This window comes from Octodon degus, unplaced genomic scaffold (assembly GCF_000260255.1).
Source record: "Octodon degus isolate 3935 unplaced genomic scaffold, OctDeg1.0 scaffold00024, whole genome shotgun sequence".
Classification (NCBI taxonomy): Eukaryota; Metazoa; Chordata; class Mammalia; order Rodentia; family Octodontidae; genus Octodon; species Octodon degus.
In genome coordinates, this window is record NW_004524600.1 from 10,606,053 (window position 1) to 10,627,993 (window position 21,941).

Sequence of the window (21,941 nt, forward strand, 5' to 3'; positions counted from 1 at the left end):
GAATTAGTGATTTGGTGGGACAGTGTGACATCTGTACTGCTGGAACCTCAGGCAGGGTCCCTGTGTTGTGTTCTTGAGACAGAATTCCTTGTCTGGATATTTGTTCATAAGGCCTGCAACTGATCGGATGAGTCTCACCCAGATTATAGAAAGTAATATACTCTACTCCAAACCATTGTAGACATTAATTACATCTTAGAAATGCCTTCACAGTGACATCTAGACTGCTGGGCGTGGAAGTAACAGACACCCATAGGTAGAGAGGACAGGAGTTGGTATGAGACGGATAAGAAAAATCCAGGAGAGGGCCGGCCAGATAGCTCAGCTGACTAAAGTGCCTGCTTAGGCAGGGGTGGCAACCAGGGTTCAATACATGATGTGCTGTGCTGCCCCCCACCCCCAGGATACACTGAGCTTGCAACTGAAACTGGGTGTGATGGTCTGCGCCTGTAATCCCAGTGCTTGGAAGGCTGAAAACAGGAGGATCACTATGAGTCAGATCTGTGTAGTGAGGCCCTACAGATTCTTTACTAATATATATATATATATATATATATATATATATATATATATTAGATCCTCTACTAAAATATATATATATATATATATATATATATTCCACGAAGGTCAACAGTAGGAGTTGTCTCACATCTTTTCATTCTAAAAAAACCTTGGGAGTTTCTGTATATATATATATATATATTCCACGAAGGTCAACAGTAGGAGTTGTCTCACATCTTTTCATTCTAAAAAAACCTTGGGAGTTTCTGCACAGAGTAAGGAAGACATTGCAGGGCAGGGCAGGTAGCACTTCAATGCCAGGGTACATTGCCAGAGGCGCACAGGTGGCAGGCCTTGCCTGGCTTCTAAAGCTGTCCTCCACTGTCACAGCACATGAGCCTTGGGACCAGCTCTGGGGTCCCCTGACGTGGGGCACTGGTGTGACCTCCTGACAGGCAGGAAGGGGTATATCACTGAATGGGACTTTGGAAGTCATTCCCCATGGTTGCTTGCTTGACCCAGACTCTGTGTTTCATTTCTGGTGACTCAGAGTCTCCTTCCTGAGGTGACACCCTTACCTTGTGCACATAGCTGGGTCTCTGCCTTCACAATCTGTTTATAATTCTTCAGGACAGAGGTCCTACCTTACATTCAGCAGTCACTTCTCAGCTGGAACATGGCTTCTCCCTCCAAAAGCTGTCTGATACTCTTTTATTAATTGAGAATAGATCAGTCAGGAACATTGGAGCAATGGCTGCCCAAACTGGAGAGATGAGGTGGTGTGGGCCTTTGCTGGAAGTTGCTGAGCAGTGGCCTGAGTCCCTGCAAGACCAGCTGTCATAGGAAAGTAGCCGTGTATTGTCCCAGGGGCCAACTTCCAAAGTGATCGATAACAAAACTCGTGAAGACAAAACTAGGCAAACCTTACAAGTCCTTAGATGGCTGAAGAATTTTTTGTGTTCCAGTTTGGGAATATTTTTGATGGACCTAGTTTCAAGTTCACTGTTTCATTCCTTGGGCACATCCAGTCTCTCAGTGAACTCATCAAAGACACTCTTCATTTCTAGCCCACTAGCTTTTGGCTTTTTAGTCTAGCATTTCTCTTTGACTCTTTCTTAAAGTTACCCATTAGTTAGGTAAAATTCTCCATCAGATAATTTCAAAACCTGCCTCATCGCTGAGTCTGACTCTAGGTCTATTTTGTCTCTTTAGACAAGCTTTTTCCTTGCCACTTAGCATGCCTAATTACTTTTTAGCGCTGAAAGGGAGAGGAGACGTGGTACAGCAGGAACTGAGGCAAAGATGCCATTAGGTCTGAAGTTTCATCTTCACATGGCTAGAAGTTGGGCAGCTGTAGGTGCTAGAGACTTTAAATTCCTCCAACATCCCTGTTTTGCCTTCCTATTGTTTTCAACCCTTTCGGCTACAAGCTTTATTCTCCTAGGGCACTGTTGGTGTGGTGGTAAGGTGTAGGGAGGGGAAACGGCCTACATTTTTGTTTTAGTTTAAAAATTGACACACTGCAATTGTACATATACATGGGCTACTGTGTGATGATTTGATAAACATATGTGTGGTGAGCACATCAGGGTGATTAGCACTGTCACCTCCCTAAACACTTATCATTGCTTTGTGTTGAGACTTTGAATTTGTCTATTCTAATACTTAGTGCTTTTCTTTTTCTCTTTGCTGTGCTAGATATTGAACTTAGAGCCTGTGTACACTATGCAAGTGATCTACCACTGAGCTCCATACCCAGCCTCTCCTATTTCTTTATAAAATGTATTTTGCTGTGAAGTGTAGTTACCATATTGTGCTATAGAACATTAGATGTTATGCTTTCTGTCTGTTTTGTGATACCTGTTACTCCATTCCCCTCCCTCTGCCCCCAGCTTCTTAACCTCTAGTGATCAATCTTCTACTCTCTACTATAAAAGTTTTCAGCCTTTATAGCACCCACACGTGAGTATGAACATGCAGTGTTTATCTTTACACGCCTGGATGATTTCACATAACCCAATGTTGTCAAGGTCTATGTTGCCACAAATGACAAGGTTCCATTTTTTATGGATAAATGGTGCACCACTGAGCACGTGTACCACATTTTCTTTGTCAATTCATCCATCAGTGGGTACCTCAGTTGATTCATTCATTATCTTGGCTATATAATCTTACTATCATGTGTCAGTCTTCCAGTGAATGTGTGTCCAGGGCCATCTCATTCACAAGTGATTCTTATGTGCCTCTCCTTTCCTCTGGGTAGGACAGGAAAATAAAGGGGCTTGGAGCTGGGAGAACACCTTTCCTTCAGGTAGGTTAAACGCTGCTAGGGCCTTGCCTCTAGAAAGCAGGCCTTTTTATGGAAACGCTTCGGGCTCAGTTCACTGTGATTACTCTTTCCCATCTGTCAGCGCTTACTCTTCTTTGTCTCTCTACCAGAGCACAGGGGATATTTCTCAGCTTCTCCCCATCTGTGGAGTCCCTGGAGATCAAACCTACTACAATGTGGGTGCCTGCTCCACTGTACCTCCAGGGATTTTCTCATGCACATGATAATCCATATTCCATCTCCAGAATTTCGCTTGAAATCCTTCTACCAATTTTTAACTTCAGGGGCTTTCAACGTAACTTTCTGGATTCAACTTAGCTCCCCAGACATAGGGATGACAGTATGTCCAGCACTTCCATTCTCGAAAGGGTCCACAAAAAGTCACTGATTTTCAGTTTGTTCATCTTTTTTCTTGTAAGGATTGGATTAAGAACTTCTACTTTGTTTCTTCATGTTGGAGCTAAAACAAGAAGTGTTAGATGAAGACTTGAAGAGCCTGCTCAATTTCTGTAAATAACCACTGTAAAAAGAAGTTAGATACATTTATGAAATGTATGTGTTATGGCTTGTGTCTAGATGTCTTCCCAAGGCCTCAGGTAGCTCTAGGTAGGGCTTTTTCAGAGGTGGCTGAATTTAGAGTAATGTGTGATTGAATCATTGCACAATACTAGCATTCAGGGTGCTAGGATTAAAGGTGGGTCACTACTAAGTCACCCCAGTGATTGGTTTAGCACTGCTCCAATCCTTATAGCCTGGACACAAAAGACATATTTTGAGTCTTGCTTGCTTTGCTACCTTCTGCCCACTATGACTGCTTCTCTTCCGCAATGCCTATCTGCCATGCTACCCTGCCATAGAGTCAGTTGACTATGGACTGAAACCTCTGCAAATGGTGAACCAAATACACTTTTCTTTCTTTAAATTTTTTAAAAATTTATTGATTTGGTACTTGATCTCACAGAGTAAGCTCGGACTTGCAGTGATCCTCCTGTGTCAGCTTCCGTAGCACTGGGATTATAGGTGTGCCCCACTATGATCTGTTTTGGTGGCCAGCACAGCACACCTAGGGTTCTAGGGCCAGCATAGCATGTAGTAATGGGGATCAAATCTGGGTCTTTGTGCTTGCCAGGCAGGTGCTTAGACTACCACACTATCTCCCCAGCTCAACTTTTCCTTTCTTTTAATTTGGGCATTGGGGATTTTGTCTCAGCAATGAGAAAAGTAATTAAGATAGAAATTGGTAGCAGAAGTGGGGTCTTTGCTATGATTATACCTGATCATGTGGTTCAAGAGCCTTTGGGTCTGGATTGTAGAAAGAGTTAAGAAAGATTCAGAGATACTAACTGAAAAATGCCTGTGGAAAGCTTTAGGCTTTACTTGCTAGGAGATTCAGAGCTCAGAGGACTAGAATGCTGATAAAAATGATGCCAACAAAGACCAGCTTCAGGAGGTTTCTCCTGGGAGAAGGACTGAATTGGGTGTTAGACTCCAGAACATGTTTGTTATGGTGTGGCAGTAAGTGTGTCTGCATTTTGCTAATGTCCAGAGACTTTGTCTGAGACTAAGATAACTAATTTTGCAGAAGAAATTTCAAAACAGTCTAATGCTTAGGCATGACTACTATTAGGAGCTGTAAGTAAGATTTATGTTGAGAATCAAGAACAAAGATCACAGGATAATAATCTAAAACATAGTGAGGGGCTGGCTTGATAGCTCAGTGAATTAAAGCACCTGCTTAGGCAGATGCAGGGACTGGGCTTTGATCTCCAGCGTGCTGTGCCATCCCCACACCCAGGGTGTACTGAGATGGTGACTGAGATTGGGAGTGGTGGTGTGCGCCTGTAATCCCAGCACTTGGGAGGCTGAAAATAAGAGAATCACTATGAGTCTGATCTGCGAGACCCTATAGATCCTGTATTAAACACATAAAACAAAACAAAAACAATTTCCAATTTGACCAGAAAGTTCCAGTAAAGTTGTAGCTTGCAAAAATGGAAGAGAGGAGAAATTGGTCACTGAAAATACTAGCAAGAAAAAACCAAGTATTTCAGAAGACAACAGGAAAGACAGCCTGAGGACATCATAAGAACCAGCAGAACTCCAGCCTTTGAAACCTCAGAATTGCAAATATGAAAGATTTTGCTTTGAGAAAAAAGTCCCAGAGCACCATGTTCCAGAATGGCAGTGACCTAGGGAAGTTGTTCCTTGGGATTTAGCTCATAGGCATTCCATTCGGATAACCAAGACAGAAGGTTACTATTCCACTTGCCAGCAGACCTTGGTGTCATTCATGTGTTGCTGTTTTATGTGGATACGTAATGCAAGAGTTGTGGGGTTACAACGACTTCCATCCAGATCACAAAAGAAGGTCTGGAGAGCCAGGCTGGGTGCTCCTGAGAGGGCAGTGTGTGAAGCTATGAGTGTAAAGCTGAAGGTACAGTGTAGACACCAAAATTTTGGACAACCCAGGAATGCGGATCACCTGAAGGATACTGTAAGGAGGAATCAGAGCTGGCCCAAAAGGGAAGCCATAGGAGCCACAACTACTGAAACCACTATAGGGGAGAGCCCTCCTAATTCCTTTGGAGTTTACGTGTTGCCACAGAGTGCCTCAGATTCTGGCCTGGAACTACAGAATTTAATATTTGCCTGGCTGGAGTTTGGACTTGCTTTGGTTCCATTCTGTTGTTTCCCTATTAGTATCTTTTGGGATGGTAATGTCTATCTTGTCTCATTGAATGTTGGAAGTGTTCAACTTTCTTTTTGTTTTTACGGAGACTTGCAGGTAAGAGTTTGCCTTAAATCTCAGAGCAGTCCTTGGACTCGGGCTTTTCAGCAATGCTAAACTGGTTAGGACTTTGGCAACTCTTGGAGATGTATTAAATGTCTTTTGCATAAAGGAAGGTGCATAAGTATTGGAAGGCCGGGGACAAAAAGTTGTAACTTAGCTTTAGATGTCATCCCAAAGCCTCATGTAGTCCTAGGTAAAGCTGTTTTTCAGAGGTGAACCTTGAGTGTGTGATTGAGTCACAGTGCAATGAATGCTAGAGTTGAGAATGCTGGAATTAATGGGTAGTCATTGCTATATCAAGCTACTAGTTAGTTCGGCACTGCCTAAATTCTAATAGCTTAGATACAATATAGGGATAGAAATAGACTTGTATTGAAACTTGCTTCCTTGCTTTGCTATCTTTTTCCCACTATGAACTGTTTCTCCTCTGGGCCACCTTTCTGCCGTGCCATCCTGCCATGGAGCTGGCTGACTATATCCTGAAACCTCTACAAACTATGAGCTAAATGAATCTTTCCTCCCTTAATAAATCTTTCCTTCTTTGGGGTGATAGGTATTTTGTCTCAGAAACAAGAAAATAACAAAGACAGAATTATAATGTAGTTCTAAAAGAAAATAAGAGCACCTGGAACTACATGATGTGGCTGTGGATGCCCCTGGAATCTGTGTCTGTCATGAGCAAAAGTTCTGGCGTGTGCCAAGGCATTTGTAGTTGGTATTAATTTTCCTTCTCTGTCTTGGTGTAATTTACTTCTGCTTAAGTTTCTCCTACTTCCAAATTTTCTTTTACCGTGTTTGAGCTTGCTACTATGAGATCTGTAATTTTCATTGAACCTCCCAGTGATGATTGCTGGTCTCTAGATACCATGTTAGGGCTTCCAGGCTGGACCCCCTCTTTGTTCCCTCCCCCATTACATGCATAAGTGGTACTTTTAATTCTGGATCTATTTCTCTCCCCATCTGTTTTGTCCTACTCCTGAGATAAAACAGCAGGTTTCAAAAGAAAGCCCTTGAATACAATAGAGTACAATAGATTATTAAGATGCATGACTAATAAACTGGAATCACCAATCCTCCTGGGAGCCATCCCCTCCCACTCTGAGCTTGCATGGTTCACAGGGAGTTGACTATCTTCCTTCATTCTCAGGATGCAAGATCAGCTAGTACAGCCAAAGCATTTTCTTCACTTCACTACCCAGATTGCTTCACGGATGTTCCTGGGACCTGTCCAGAGCCAAAGTCCTGTGAGGATGCTTTGGGCAAGGCTTAACCTTTGGTTTTGGTTTTCTTACTAGACGAACCAAATGTGGAGGGTCGAATAGGGTGGGTGTGGTGAAGCAGCTGTGTTGTTGCATGTTGGCAACTGAAACAGGTATAATAGAAAAGAAACAACATAGAGTAGGGGATGAGGGAGGGGAGAAAGAGGAAGAAGAGGAAGAGGAGGAGAGGGAGGGAGAGGTAGAGGGATGGGAGAGAGAGAGAGAGAGAGAGAGAGAGAGAGAGAGAGAGAGAGAGAGAGAGATTGGTGATATTATTAGCTCTGTATTAAGCTGATTTACAACTTAAGATCATACTATCCTTGTCCCTCAGATTTTTAGCTATATAGGCAAAGTGTTTTGCTGTTTTGGTTTTTATTTGCTTGAGCCATTTTCAGTTGGTCTTCTGACACTTGCAACCCAGAGTCTTAAGTGACACAAACATAAATTAATGACTGCCACCAAACAGAGATGGGTGAAGGACCAAAAGAGGGTGTTTGTTTGCTTTGCTTTTTCAAGACCTGGTCTCTATGAAGTCCACCCTGGCCTTGAACTCACTATATAGCTGATTGGATTTGAACTAGCAATCTTCCTGCCCAGTTTCCTGAGTGCTGGGATTACAGTGTGTACCACCACCCTGGCTTATCTGTTTGCTTTGTTTTCGATTTTCCATCACACCACTTATTTCACTATTGCCGCATATGCCTAACCTGGGATTAGATAGATGCTCCTCTCGGGTCCTTTGAAAGTTTCCAGATGGAAGGTATCACCTAGCGGCTTCAAAGAGTTCATGATTTTACTTTCTGCCTTCTTTAGTTTATAATTGAATTGATTCCTATACTCACGCTGGATGGATTCACTGGAGCTTGGTGAGTGCTGTGTGTTGTGTACTCTTACAAATCATAATACTTAACACTTATTTTTTTTTAAAAGAATGCAATTTATTAGGAACTTAATGGACAAGAGGGATATAAGCCTGTCTCAGGCAGCAGCACCACAGGGTTTCTAGATTAAAGACAAGAGGACGGGGCTTCCACACTATGCTAGATAAAGGTAGGTGTGGTGTGTGGGCTTTGTAAAGAACTCTCAACACATCAGAGGTCAGCTAAGAAACAGTCCAGGTCTCATCAGTGCCTGGCACCAGGTGCCCAGCTGACTGCTATCTTCAGGACTTTATGGGGCAGAATTTGGAATGCAAGCCAGAACCATCTAGTAGGCAAGATGGTGGCTATCATGTAGATGAAAAGCTGAAAGAGTCTAAGGCTTCTTCCCTTAATACACTGATATAATTACAGAGTTCTCTTTGACATTAATGATAAAAATTAAACTAGAACTTATGGCTAAAATATTATATTTTTATTTCTTAAGCTTATTTGTTGAATATTTCAATGTTCAAATGACCTCTGGTTCTTATTTTCTTGGTGTCCACGACATCCTTCTCCTTCTTTGGATTTTCTTTTTTTTTTTCAAAGTTTTATTGATAAACAGCAATGAGACAGTTTCAAATCAAATCAGAAGTACAGTTTCAACAAATAATACACTGCATATATTCTTCTTAGTGGTTAATTGCTGTACAAGATGCGGAATTGTGATCCTATTTACAAACACCACTGGAACAAATCATTCTATTCATTAAGAGAATGCAACTGTATATCTATCCCAACCACTTTGAATACACAGATACAAAATGGACATTCATAGTTATACCCCATTTTTTTAAAGTTCTGTTATTGAATATTATAGGTGTGTAACTTCTTTGGATTTTCTGCATGTCTCTTATACCTCAAGTTATTCTTGGCTCAGAGTCACTCTCCAGAGTGTTTGATTCTGACTGAATTCTAGCCCTTCTGGATCTCAGAGTCACAGTGTCTGAAGTTTTGGTTACGTCTTTCTCTTTCTGATTCTCCACAGGGATATCCACGCTCTTCTCCTTTACATCCTCTTCTGCTATGTGAAGCCAGAGTTCTTAGTCTGTCGTCCAGATCTCAAGTACATCCTGTTTCCACTGACTTTGCCCTCAGATGTAGCTTCCCCAGTTCCATCATCTGTGTCTGTTGCTCTATCTCTTCAGATGTCTTCATGGTCTTCTTTTCATGTCTCTTTATTTTGGCCTTTTCTGATGTAGGCATTTCAAGTCTTTGCTGGTTTACATCAGTTTTATTTTGGTGTCTGGTGCATAAGGACTTTCCCTTATTGGAGTAGCTGAGTCTTTCTCATCGTGTGTGTGTGTGTGTGTGTGTGTGTGTGTGTGTGTGTGCATGCGCATGCCCACGCGCGCACAGGGTTTCACTATGCAGCTCAGACTTGGACTCATAGTGATCCTCCTGATTTCTGCCTCCCTAGTGCTAGGATTACAGGTGTGTGCCACCATGCCTGGACTACAGTCTTGTTCCTTTTTGATAGATTTTATGTAGTTGTCCTGTTCTTTCACAAGTTCAATTCTATCTATAACAATTCTTGCATGACTTGTGTCTCCCTGGGAGTAGCACTCTGCTTATTGTGAACCCAATTCTTCTTTATTGGCCCCTGTGGGGTCATCACAGAACACATACTCCTGGATCCTGTGTTTTTTTATAGGTTTCAACTGGGGGACTAACCATGTGTTACTTACATTTTGTGATGCTACAGGACCTTTGGTGTCCACCAAATCTATGGGTTTTTCTTTAGGGACCCTAGGAACCCTTCTAAAAGTGTTCAAATCTTTATGCTGTCAAGTATTTTCTGTAGAGTGCCCTTTGGGCTATGAACATCAGTTATCTGCCCTTCAGTATGGTCTGGTGTTTGGCTTATTTCTTTAGGGCCAGGTAGGTCTTCCACATGAGTCTTTGCCTTAGATGCTCTTAGGTATCTTGTGTTGCTGGATACACTAATGGCTGTATCCAGTGTTTGTTTTGAAGATTCCTTAAAAGCTTTGATGTCCTTGGCATCACCTTCTGGCATTTTGGAGGTGTGTTGGTAGCCCTTGCCATTCATTAACACTTGTTTTTATAATGCTTTGTCTTTGCCAGGTGGGTACGGATCCAGAGGTTTGACATTTCATTCTCATGACAGGTTGGCGTTCACATTATTCCACTCATACAAAGGCCACTCTGAGGTATGGAGAGGCTTAGTCACTTACCCTAGGTCCTGTCCCTTCGTAGTGACATGGAAGTGTGGGATTCTCTACGAACCATCTTCACACCATGCTGCTCTGCCTCTGGGAGAGGAGCAGTAGGACTGCACTGTGCAGCTGGAGGTGGTGGGAGCAGCGCTGAGCAGGCCCAGGGCTTGTGAGGTGCGCCGCTCAGTGAAGACCCGGGTTTGTCCTAACTCCTATCTGTTGTCCTCAGAAGTGAGAGACACGGTCTTAATTATGGAAGTAATGAGAGAGAGAGAGAGAGAGAGAGAGAGAGAGAGAGAGAGAGAGAGAGACAGAGAGAGAGAATCATTTTCTGTAAGGGCTGAGAGACCAAGAGAGCAGTTGGGACTATGAGAAGCAGAACACACTCAGGGATTCAACTGCAATCATGACCAAGTGTCCTCATGCTCGCCAACTTTCTGGGTCAGTCTCCTTTCATATTCAACTTACGCTTTCACCTCTTCATCTTGAATAGTGAAAATACAGACTGTCTCTAGGTTTCTCAGAATTCTTGGAGCATACTCCCTCTGCTGCTTTCTATTGCGCAGTGCTACTGATTACTTCCTGCTTCAGGCCCTGCGCTGATCGCTTTTTAAAAAACAGGTTTATAATGGAATTACAATAATTAAAATATAAATTAGAACTCATAAAACTTGTTCATTTAAAAGTGCGATCATTAAAGTCTTTTGTATATTTACAGAATTGTACAAGTATCACTACTGTCCAACTTTGGAACATCCTCATCATTTAAAAAGCAAATTTTATACACATTACAAATCACTGCCCATTTCTCTCCAATCACCCAGCTCCTGGGAGTTCCTCATTTACCTCCTATGTCCATGGATTTCCATTGCCTGCGAACTTCTTGCTGTTCTAAGATAGCTGTTTCAGATTGCTCTTCCCAGTCTTCCTTCCCTTGGGCTCCTGGTTTTTCCCAAGGTGCTGCTGATATAAAACTAGCATGGGCTGCAGTTGATAAAATTTGCTGAACATTCAAAGCCACCTACTAGAAGAGCACTTTACTGTAGAAAATGAAAACTTGAAAGTCAATGTCAGAGGTCACTGCTCTCAGAATTTCCGAGCCTTCCTCTCTTCTTGCTGCCAAGCAGCTCTAACTCAGAGCAGTCCCTTTCCTATAGCCAATCTTAGCTAGACTTATGTCTCCAGTTTCTCATTTTCTCAAAAAAATTTTTTTTTCTCAAGCAGTAACCAGAAGGGTTAGAACAGCATTCTCTAGAAGAACAGAGCTTCTCTAATAAAATTCAGAACTTCCTACACTGTGGAAAAGATAGTTGTTTCCCTGGGGGCATGATGGAGAATTTTTTGAAAGGCACATTCTATGGGATGTATAACAGCCATATTTATTTTTTAAAAGTATTCCTGTTGGGACAGGGAGATGGCTCAGTAGAATGAGTGCTTCGCTGGCAAGCTCAAGGGCCTGAGTTCAATCCCCGGTTTTGAAAAAAAAAAAAAAATTTAGTCCGAGTGGAGCGAGTGAGTTGAGCGGTTTGGTGTTTAAGTCTCGGAAACCAGCAGCGCTTGCAGCATAGCTGACCAACTGACTGAAGAGCAGACTGCAGAATTCAAAGAAGCTTTTTCACTATTTGACAAGGATGGTGATGGAACTATAACAACAAAGGAGCTGGGAACCCTAATGAGGTCTCTGGGGCGGAATCCCACAGAAGCAGAGTTGCAGGACATGATTAATGAAGTAGGTGCGGATGGTAATGGTACAATTGACTTCCCTGAGTTTCTGACAATGATGACAAGAAAAGTGAAACACACAGACAGTGAGGAAGGAATTAGAGAAGAATTCCATGTATTTTTTTTTTTTTTTTTGAACCAGGGATTGAACTCAGGCGTTTGGGCTTGCCAGGCAAGCGCTTATTCTACTGAGCCATCTCCCCAGCCCCATTCCATGTATTTGATAAGGATAGTGATGGTTATACTAGGGCAGCAGAGCTTCGCCTTGTGATGATAAACCTTGGAGAAAATTCAACAAATGAAGAGGTTGATGAAATGATCGGAGAAGCGGATATTGGTGGTAATGGCCAAGTAAACTACGAAGAGTTTGCACAAATGATGACAGCAAAGTGAAGGCATTGTACAGACTGTTAAATTTCTTGTACAAATTTGTTTGCCTTTTCTTTGTTTGTAACTTATCTGTAAAAGGTTTCCCCCTACTGTCAAAAAATATGCATGTATTCTAATTAGGACTTCATTCCTCCCTGTTTTCTTCCCTTATCTTACTGTCATTGTCCTGAAACCTTATTTTAGAAAATTGATCAAGTAACATGTTGCATGTGGCTCACTCTGGATGTATCTAAGCCTTTCTGCACATCTAAACTTAGATGGAGTTGGTCAAATGAGGGAACATCTGGGTTATGCCTTTTTTTAAAGTAGTTTTCCTAGGAATTGTTAGCATGTTGTTGTTGAAGTGTGGAGCTGTAACTCTGTGTGGCTACATACAGTCAATATGTACTTAAAAGTTGCACTACTGCAAAACAGGTGTATTATCCAGGTACTTGTACATTATTTTTTGTACTGCGGGTCTTGTACCAGAAACATGTTTTTAATAATAAAATAATAATAATACTTGCTTTTTAAACTTTGTTCAGCCACTTTAAAAAAAAATCTGCTTATCGCACAATTTGCCTCAAATCCATTCCAAGTTGCATATTTATTTTCCAAAAAAAATTACAATTTACCACCCCAAAAAAGTATTCTTGTTGGTGAATAATTAATTTCATTTTTTTGAATTCTATAATATTAAAAATGCATACTAAATAGGAAAATATTAATATAATAAAATATTTAAATTTTAATACGTAACAGGTGTTTAGAATAAACATCGACATTTTCAACGGCAACTGTTACCTGCTTACACAATCTACAGAAATAAATTCTTTTGTGAACTACCAGGAAAATACAATAGAAACTCCTCAGGCGGTTTTCACACATAGAAACATCGTGCTCCTTATACCTACATGTTGCTTACACCGACAGCACATGCGCTTTGTTTTCCTGTCTTCTTTGGCTGGACATACTTGATAATCTTGCTGGTCTTCCTGTTTTCTTTCATGTTCATGGCATCATATAGCTTATTCCTGCAAGAATAAAGATTCTGTGATTGAGCTCCAGGATAAATTGCTAAATTCAGTGTGTAAAATGTCTTAGCTTTTACCAGGACATTTTCTTAGGAGGTTTTTGTAATATTTCACTGGTCTGCCAGAGAGATAGCTTCATGGTATAAACACCTGCCTGGCAAACATAAGGTCCTGGGTTCAATCCCCATTACAAAAAAAAAAGAAAGAAAAAAAAAAGTAATGTTTCACTGGTCTGTCACTGGTCTGCTCCACAATTCTTCTGCAGAGTTCTTTGGGCAGATACATATTGTTATTTTCCTGTTGTCATTGATCATTTATCAATTTCCATTCCAATTCCCTAAGAATGTTCTCTTTAATATTTTGTGCTTGTTATTTTCTTTGTAAACTATGAAATTATTTATGCAAATAATATATTTAGGTTTGAGTAAAACACAATCATTGACTAACACTCCGTGTTGCCAGTGAGTGACATCATAGTTGTTGCATAACTTATTAACTCATTCTATTTCATCTTTCATTTTGTTGTAAAATGTTACCATATTTGGCTTATTTTGTGTTGAAGATTTACTATCTGTCTTTTTTGTTTGTTTTTGAGACAGGTTTTTATTATGTAGTCTAGGCTGTCCTTGAACTCACTATGTAGCGTACTCTGACTTTCAATTTATAAAATACTCCTGAGTCAGCCACTCAAATGCTGGGATTACAGTTGTGTACTACCAAACCCAGCTTTATGATCAATGTTATCATCATGGTGTAATGTTGACAGTACCAATACTACTTTCTCTTTGCTATATAGGAAGCCAATGTTATGTTTTTCTGAAATTCAAAGATTGTACTATACATTTCTCTGTTGTGAACTTGCAACATTTCTTTCAGGAATCTCAGCTTGTTCTTGGAAACAGTTCCTATAATGGTCAGTTGGTGTTCTTTTAGCAAGTGTAACATCAATGAGTAGCTAGTGGACCAGTTGCCAAATGTGACATTTGGGTTGCTTTTGGAAATAGATTCAACAGGTCTGTTCACAACATCATGTGCTTTATTACTGTAAGAATAAAGACCCTCTGGTTGAGTTCCAGGATAAATTTCTAAACTCAAGGTACAAAATATCTTAACAGGGCTGGGGAGATAGCTTGGAAGTCTAAGCACCTGCTGGGCAAGCACAAGGACCCGGGTTTGATCCCTGGTACTGGATGCCGTGCTGACCCAAGAACCCCAGGTGTGCTGTGCCAGCTACCAAAACTGCTGGGGAGGCTGAGACAGTAGGATCACTACAAGTCTGACCTGTGTATTGAGTCCCTATACCAAATAAATAAATAAATTTTAAAAATGACTTAACATCTACTAGAGCATATATATTTATGCCATATTGAAAGCTTAACAATTATGATATGATGTAAGCTTTTTGTCAATTGTTGTACATTCAGAACAGTGTATAAATTCCTTGACATTTCAAAACAAAATATTTCAAATAGTGAGCAACAGTGAGCCAAATTGTCAGGTTTTTTTTTCTTTCTTTGTCAGTCCTTTTTGTCATCAAAGTATAGGCTATTTTGAAGGAAACCAAATTTTTTTAATGTCATTATTGTTATGAAAATCTCCATACCACATCTGTCACTTCTCCATACATCCTTTGGATTTTTCTGATTAGAATGATAAAGTCCTCCTGGGAAAACCTTTAGTTCAGACAGTGAGATGTTACAAGAAGTGTATTTTCCATGCATATGGAATATTTTACTTGTATTTCATTATTAGTGCATTTGAAAACATCTTGTAGCCTATTATCCATTACAATTTCCAACACTGAATCACAGTGATGGCATTCCATCCCGTAGGTTTCATTCCTAGCAAGAATCTAATAACATTTTCTGGCCTAGTTCTATTGTTGGGCCATTCAGTTATGCATGGCTACTTTGTAGAATTTTGACTAGTCAGATACTTATTTACATAGCTGTTTGCTTTCTCATCTGAATCAAGGTCTTCATTCTGTACCTCCCTGTCTTGCTAACTTGTTTAGCTTCCTGGAGCCAAGTCATCATTAGTAATGGAGTTACCTGAGGGCTCACTTTCAGACTTCTCCCACTTTTACAAGCAGATTTTGATGCAATATTGTATTGAATTGGACTAATGCTACAAAAATATCAAAGTCAAACATTTAATAGAAAATTATGAATACACACAAATGTGACAATGCGTGACGTGGGTGAAACCTACCTGCTTACACAGATGCACATGCCTTGCTGTGGGTGAACACCAAGATGTTCCCTTTGTTCTCCCAGTACAGCAGCTGAGATGTACAGCTGGCTACTGTTATGCTAAAGTACACATTCTCTTTAGAAAAGTATGGTAGAGCCATCTTTTACCCACCCATAGTCCCCCCAGGGATTTATTAATCAACATCACCTCTTTTCTATCCCATACACCACTCTGGTATAGCAAGTTATCCTGGAACATCTGACAGCCAATGCCCACTTGGCGCTAACTTTCCTCCCCACCCTTCTTTGCACAGGGAGCTCTGAGTCTGTTCAGATGGAAGCAGTGATGAGCTCAGGGAAGGAGGACAGGACCCCACCATCCTTAATGCATGAAAGAACGTCTTTCTAAAGCAACTGTGCTGAATCTTTATCTCTTAGCCAATGAATGGCTTAGGGCTGGGCCTGTGACCCAATGCTGGTGGATGAGACAACTGGGTCAAGTATACTAAGGAAGGGGTTCTGAGAAAATGTTTCTCTATGGAAAAAGAGGTTTTGGAGAAGAAATTCCCTTAATCTGAAACTTCATAATGAGGTGAGTGCAGTCCCGAGGAGGAAATGAGGGCAGCCCTGAAGAATGCCTGCCTTGGGCTGCTGAATAAACCCTGCTGGGACCACACGTTAGCACTTTGCAGTAGCTTTTAGTTGAGCATATTTTCTCTTTCAATCAAAGCTTCCCACCTGCTATCATTATCAAATTTGGTAATTTGTTTGCTTCAGCAAGAAAATATACTTGAGAAGTGAAACTTCTTTTCCATTGCCATACCAGTTTCCATCCATCCATCCATCCATCCATCCATCCATCCATCCATCTATCCATTCATCCACCCATCCTTCATTTTTTCATTGAAAAAACTCTTAAGTATGTATCACATATCAATTTCCAAAATTGTTTATGTTTTTATGTTATTTTTTTGCAGTACTGAGGATTGAAGCCAGGACCTTGTGCTAACATGCCAGACTGTTTTTTCTTTCTCTCTCTTTTTCCTCTCCTCTTCCCTTTCCTCTCCTCTCCTCTTTCCTCTCTTCCCCTCTCATCCTCTTTCATTTCTCTTCTCTTTGTTTTTTTGCAGTATCAGGGACTGAACTCAAGGCCTCATAAATGCTAAGCTCATACTCTGTCACTGAGCTGCATGGCTAACTTCACTTTTAAATATTTCTTTATAGTAAATACACACACAAGGGATTTCTTCCTAAAGGCTACCTTGATGATCAACACTAGCCAAACATTATCTGAAAGGGCAAGTAGACTCAAAGTTTCATTTTCTGAAGTTTATCTGAAAGATCAAGTTGGACAATTCTCACAGTCTAAAAAAGAAACCAGGAATCTTCTAAAAGTGGTCAAAGAAAAAAAAAGTAGTCAAAGTTTTATTGAAATCTAAATGAAAATTTTTAACCAAAAGAAATCAAACAGTTGTTATACACATAAAAAGATCTTAAACCACTTCTACATAGGAGAAAAACAAATTAAACTGCAATGAAAACAGCTGTGCCTGGAGGGCAGCTTGGGGCGTTCAGCTCTTCCAGGCAGATTATGAACAGGCAGATTGGTCTGACTTCTGTAGACAAAAAGAGCTAATAAACAACACACCTCTTTCATCTGGTGACTTATTCTAGCAGTTCATCTGATGAATACAAATACACATGGGCCAAAAAAATATATGCACAGGAATGAAACATTTTTTTGCCAACAAAAAATTTTAAAAAATCCTTAATGACTATCTAGAGGGTACTACTGGTTAAATAATTTATGGCACAGGCAAGCAATAGAATATCCGCAGTGTTTATTTTTTTTAATTTTTTTAAGCAAAAGACAGTACTGTGTTGGGAATGCTCATTAAACATTGTTAGGGAGTCATACTTGGCTTACAAAAGCATACATTGTATGCTATCAAATATATGCAAAAAGGAGGCGATGGACTTTTTCGGGGGGGACAGTTATGCCTGGAAGGCTACCCAAGAAATTAGCAATAATAGTTGTCACTGTGATGGTTGTGATACAGGCATTAGTTGGGATACACACTTTGGCTCCTTGGTGTCTTTCATATTTTGGGTACTATAAATTATCTACTCGAAATCATGATAATTTACGTTTCATTATGAGAAGAAAGCCTCTATATCTTCCCAACTCTATTTCCATTGTGCAATGGTTTGGATTTGGCTTGAGTGTGACCCCCAAAATTTCATGTTCTAGAAGCCTGGTCCCACTGTGGCAGCATGGATAATTGCCAGACACTTTAAGAGGGGAGCCCTGGGGCTGGGGAGATCGCTCGGCAGTCTAAGCACCTGCCAGGCAAGCACAGGGATCCCAGGTACCACACACTGAGCTGGGTGAACCGTGCCAACCACTGGAACCTGTGATCCCATGCCTGTAATCCCAGCACTGGGAAGGCTGAGACAGGGGGATCACTATGAGTCCAAGCTGTGCAGTGAGACCCTGTACCAAATAAAAATAAATAAATAATAAAAATAAATAAATAATAAATAGAAAATAAATAAATAATAAATAAATAATAAATAATAATAAATAAATAGATAATAAATAGAAATAATAAATAATAAATAAAAATTAAAAAGAAGAGGTGGGGCCTCATGGAAGGAGATTAAGTCTCATCATTCTCGTATGGATTAATGCTAGTCTCAAGGAGCAGGCTGGTTTCCATGAAAGCAGGTTGTCATAGAAAGAGTGAGTCCAGCCCTTCCTAGTCTCTTGCTTCCTACACCACCACATGATCTTTGTTGGATGTGTTCCTACCATTGTGACACCACCTGTGTGAGCCCCCACCAGAATGGAGCAGGTCTAGTGCCATATCTATGAACCACCAGAACTGTGAACTAAGTAAAACTATTTTCTTCACAAAGTGTCCGGCCTCAGGTACTTTGCTATGGCAACCCCAAATAGAAAAGGACACATCTTTTTTTTGATAAAATACTGGTGGCTCTTTCCTGCTGTTAAATACAAATCACAGCCTAAGAAAATAAGCACCTCCCAAAACTTGGTGGATCCTTAATCTTCCTCCCAAAGTATAAAGTCTAAAGAATTTGGGTACTATAAATTATCTACTCAAAATCATGATAATTTAAAAAGGAGGTTGCATTTCATTATGAGAAGAAAGCCTATATATCTTCCCAACTCTATCTCTAGAAAATTATTCAAAGTATATGATTGTGCCACATAGCATTTTGCTGCCGGGGAGATGGCTCAGTAAAATAAGCGCTTCCCTAGCAAGCACAGGGGCCTGAGTTCAATCCCCGGTTCTGCAAAAAAACCCAAAAAACAAAAAAGGCTTTCACATAGAATTTTGCTTTTTTTTTTTTTTTTTTTTCTTTACTGGTGCCAGGAATCAAACTCAGGACCTTGAACTTGTCAGGGAGGTGCTGTATCACTGAACTGCAGCCCCAGCCCCAAGATTTTGTCATCAGGAAGCAGTGTAGAAATGCAGGCTTTCCTAACTCTTCTTTCTCCCTCTTCCTTTAATTCTGAGTCATCCTTACGGGGTGGGGAGACCCTTGGCTGCCCACCAAGGAGTGCGCTCCTGGGTCTCTCTGCACTTGGCTGCACCCAAGTGTCTTGGGAATGTGGGAAGTGTTCCTGTCACTCGTTCAAATGAAACTTTCTTGTCAAACAAAAGCTTCTGGACTAGATAGTAGCTATGGTCGCACAGCTCTGAGTATGTCATTAGAGCCACTGAGTTATAAATTTAAAAGGGGTTACAATGGAAACTTTTATATTATATAGTTTATCGTAACTTAATGATGAAATAAATAAGCAAAATCCATTGACCTATATACTTCGAACCCATGAACTGTGTAGTATGTGAATCTAAAGCCACTAATATATTTAACAAACACTTATCTTTTCCTTTCAATCCCACAGTCTAACTGGATGCTTCAACTCGGTCAAGAACAGTTTAGGATTGGGACCTTCACCTCCCCTGGGGCGCAGCTGTGCCCAGTGCCTGGCCTGCATAGTGGGAGAGTGGCTGGCAAGCCCTGGAAGGATGGAGGCTTCTTCCCTGTTTACCTCTGTTCCCCATCACCTGTGTTACGACCTGAATTCTGCCTCCCAGCAGCACAGTCGAGTCAACAGATTCTCACAGAAGTGTGAACCCTGCTGGGAACTGCGTGTGCGCGGGTCTGGGCTGCTAGACTCTTTGAATCATCTTTGAATGCCCCGCCCCAGTCTGTACAATTGTCTTCCAGGAAGCCAGTCCTGGTGATGAAAAGCTTGGGGACCTCTGCTGTAGGAGACATTGGCGCTAATACAGAAGAAAACCAAGGGTTGTGAGCGGAAAATATGCTTGTGGTCTTTTGAGCTTTTGTATGTAGGTTTGTTGTTGTTGTTCCTGCTGATCAGTACTTTAACCAGCATTCTACGCAAACTACTGCTGCCACATCCCTTATAATGGGAGAGAATGATTTTGAGAAACAAAGGAGAACTAAGTTGAGGCTTCTTTTGTCTTCTTCTGCTTTGTTGGTATAACAAAATCTAGGCTGGGTAATTTATAAGGAACAGAGGTTTGGCTGGCTCATGCTTTTAGAGGTTGGGAAGGTCAAGAACGTGATCCTGGCATCGACTGGCATCTGGGGAGGCCTTCTCAGTACACCATAATATGGCACAGAACATCATATGGTGAAACAGAGCAAGCCAGAAAGAGCTTGCTTTTGTAGCAAAATAGCCATTAATCTGTTGTTGATCCACAAGCCAGGCATGGCTTAGTCTACTCATGACAGGGTATTCCTCAGTCCTCCAGAGTACTGGGCTACAGGTGCATACCACCACTGCTGGCTCCAATCCCTTCTTAAAGGTCCAAACTCACCACACCATCACAGTGGTGATTGTGTTTCAGTTTCAGAGGGGACAAACAAACTATATTCAAGCCATTGCGCCTGCCTTTCCTCATGTTGATCAACTCTTCATTTGTAACCAATAATGCCCCAGAAACTCATACTCCCTGTGCCCTCTATGAAAATTATACTTTTAATTTACTAAAGTGATGATGTATATATATATATATATATATATATATATATATATATAATTTTTTTCATTGACTTAATTAACAGCTATTCTGAATGAGTGCAAAATTCTATAGTAAAACTCATATAGGAATTAGTTCATGGTTTTTGTCATTAGGTATGTTCAAAAAAGTCACATGAGTCATGCCTATTTGTCATTTACTCCTTTATGTCACTGCAGGAAATATTTCAGAAAATGAAAGCAAAAGAATAAAAGCTGCATTTTTGTCAAATCCCTCTTTAATGTAAACAACCTTGGCAGATCTTCAAAGTTTTGAAAAATCTAACAATGGACTAGACTCTGTGATATGTTCTAGAATAATCTATAAAATAAACATACCACAGAATTACTTATTAGCAAAAGTCATGCCTTTGGTTTTGTCAGTCAATGTGATATAATTCCAAATATGTTTATTTCCATTCTAGCTTCTGATCAACTTTCTCCATGGATGTAAAGGGAAAATTTGAATCTAATCATTAGGTGCCCAAAATACCTGGTTTTAAAAGCATGAACACCAGTTCATCTTCATGTTCTGGTACCTGGCCCAAAAAACCTAGTTTAGAGATATTTATGGATCAAATTTGTTGCTTTTTGTTTTGCTACTTGGCTTCAAATAATGTGTGTGTGTGTGTGTGTGTGCGCGCGCGCGAGCGCACGCGTGAGTGTATGTGTGTGTGCTTCCTTGTCTTAAAGATCACTTAATGAATGAGAAATGCTATTGATCTTGGGCCTGGCTTTCTGGACAATTATGACCAGAGTGCTAATCTACTGTATGATTTAATATAACACCAGCGGCTGTAAATCCCTACTGCGTAGCACTCCTGCCCTGGATTTGCAGTAATGAATACAGGTCAGGACAGCAACTCAGGAGTCCTGACTGCTCATAGAGTGCTTTCTCCCTGATTGCCCAGCTCTCTGGAGGGCGCCCATTCTTTCTTATCAATAATTGCTGTGCCCTGTTACCCTCAGCAGTCTACAATGAGCAACCCTAGTTCCTATTTCTCCCTTAAGAAATAATGATCAAGTTTTAGATGAACTGGGCACGCAAGTCGGAAAAAAATTTACATTTTGTAGTTCACCTAGTGGCTATCTTCCAAGCTCTGCGATGTATTTCATAAACATTATTACTGACTTGGTAAGCAGCCATTTCTGTAGGCACTTACTGTCATTGCAACAGTATAAAGGGAAATTCACTTTGCTTAATATTCCCTAAGCCTTCAGAGCAATGCTGTAATCATAGGATAGCGCTGCCTTTTTCATTTGATGAATGACTTTGTAAGCAAACATCAGCCTCTTTAATTCCATAACCATATGGAGAGATGATTGTGGAGGGGGTACAGAGGCCAGGCAGCACACCACACAAAGGCAGGCATTCTGGCTGTCTTATCAGTTCTTGTCTTTCCTGGGCCTAGCACTGTATTCAGAACTTGGTCTAGCACTCAAATTCTGGCTGAGTGACTAGCAAAAGAAATCAAAGTCATGAAACAAAGGCACAACCTGCGTGTTCTCATTCCATTGGGAACTACAGTGGATTATAAACTGCCTTTAAGCTGTGCTGAAAGGTAAGCCT

The 21,941-nt window shown here is 40.7% G+C and overlaps 1 pseudogene; it reads left to right on the forward strand.

Moving 5' to 3' along the window:
• The first annotated feature begins 11,464 nt into the window (after window positions 1-11,464).
• Window positions 11,465-12,092, forward strand: LOC105741810 (annotated as a pseudogene).
• Window positions 12,093-21,941: the final 9,849 nt, after the last annotated feature.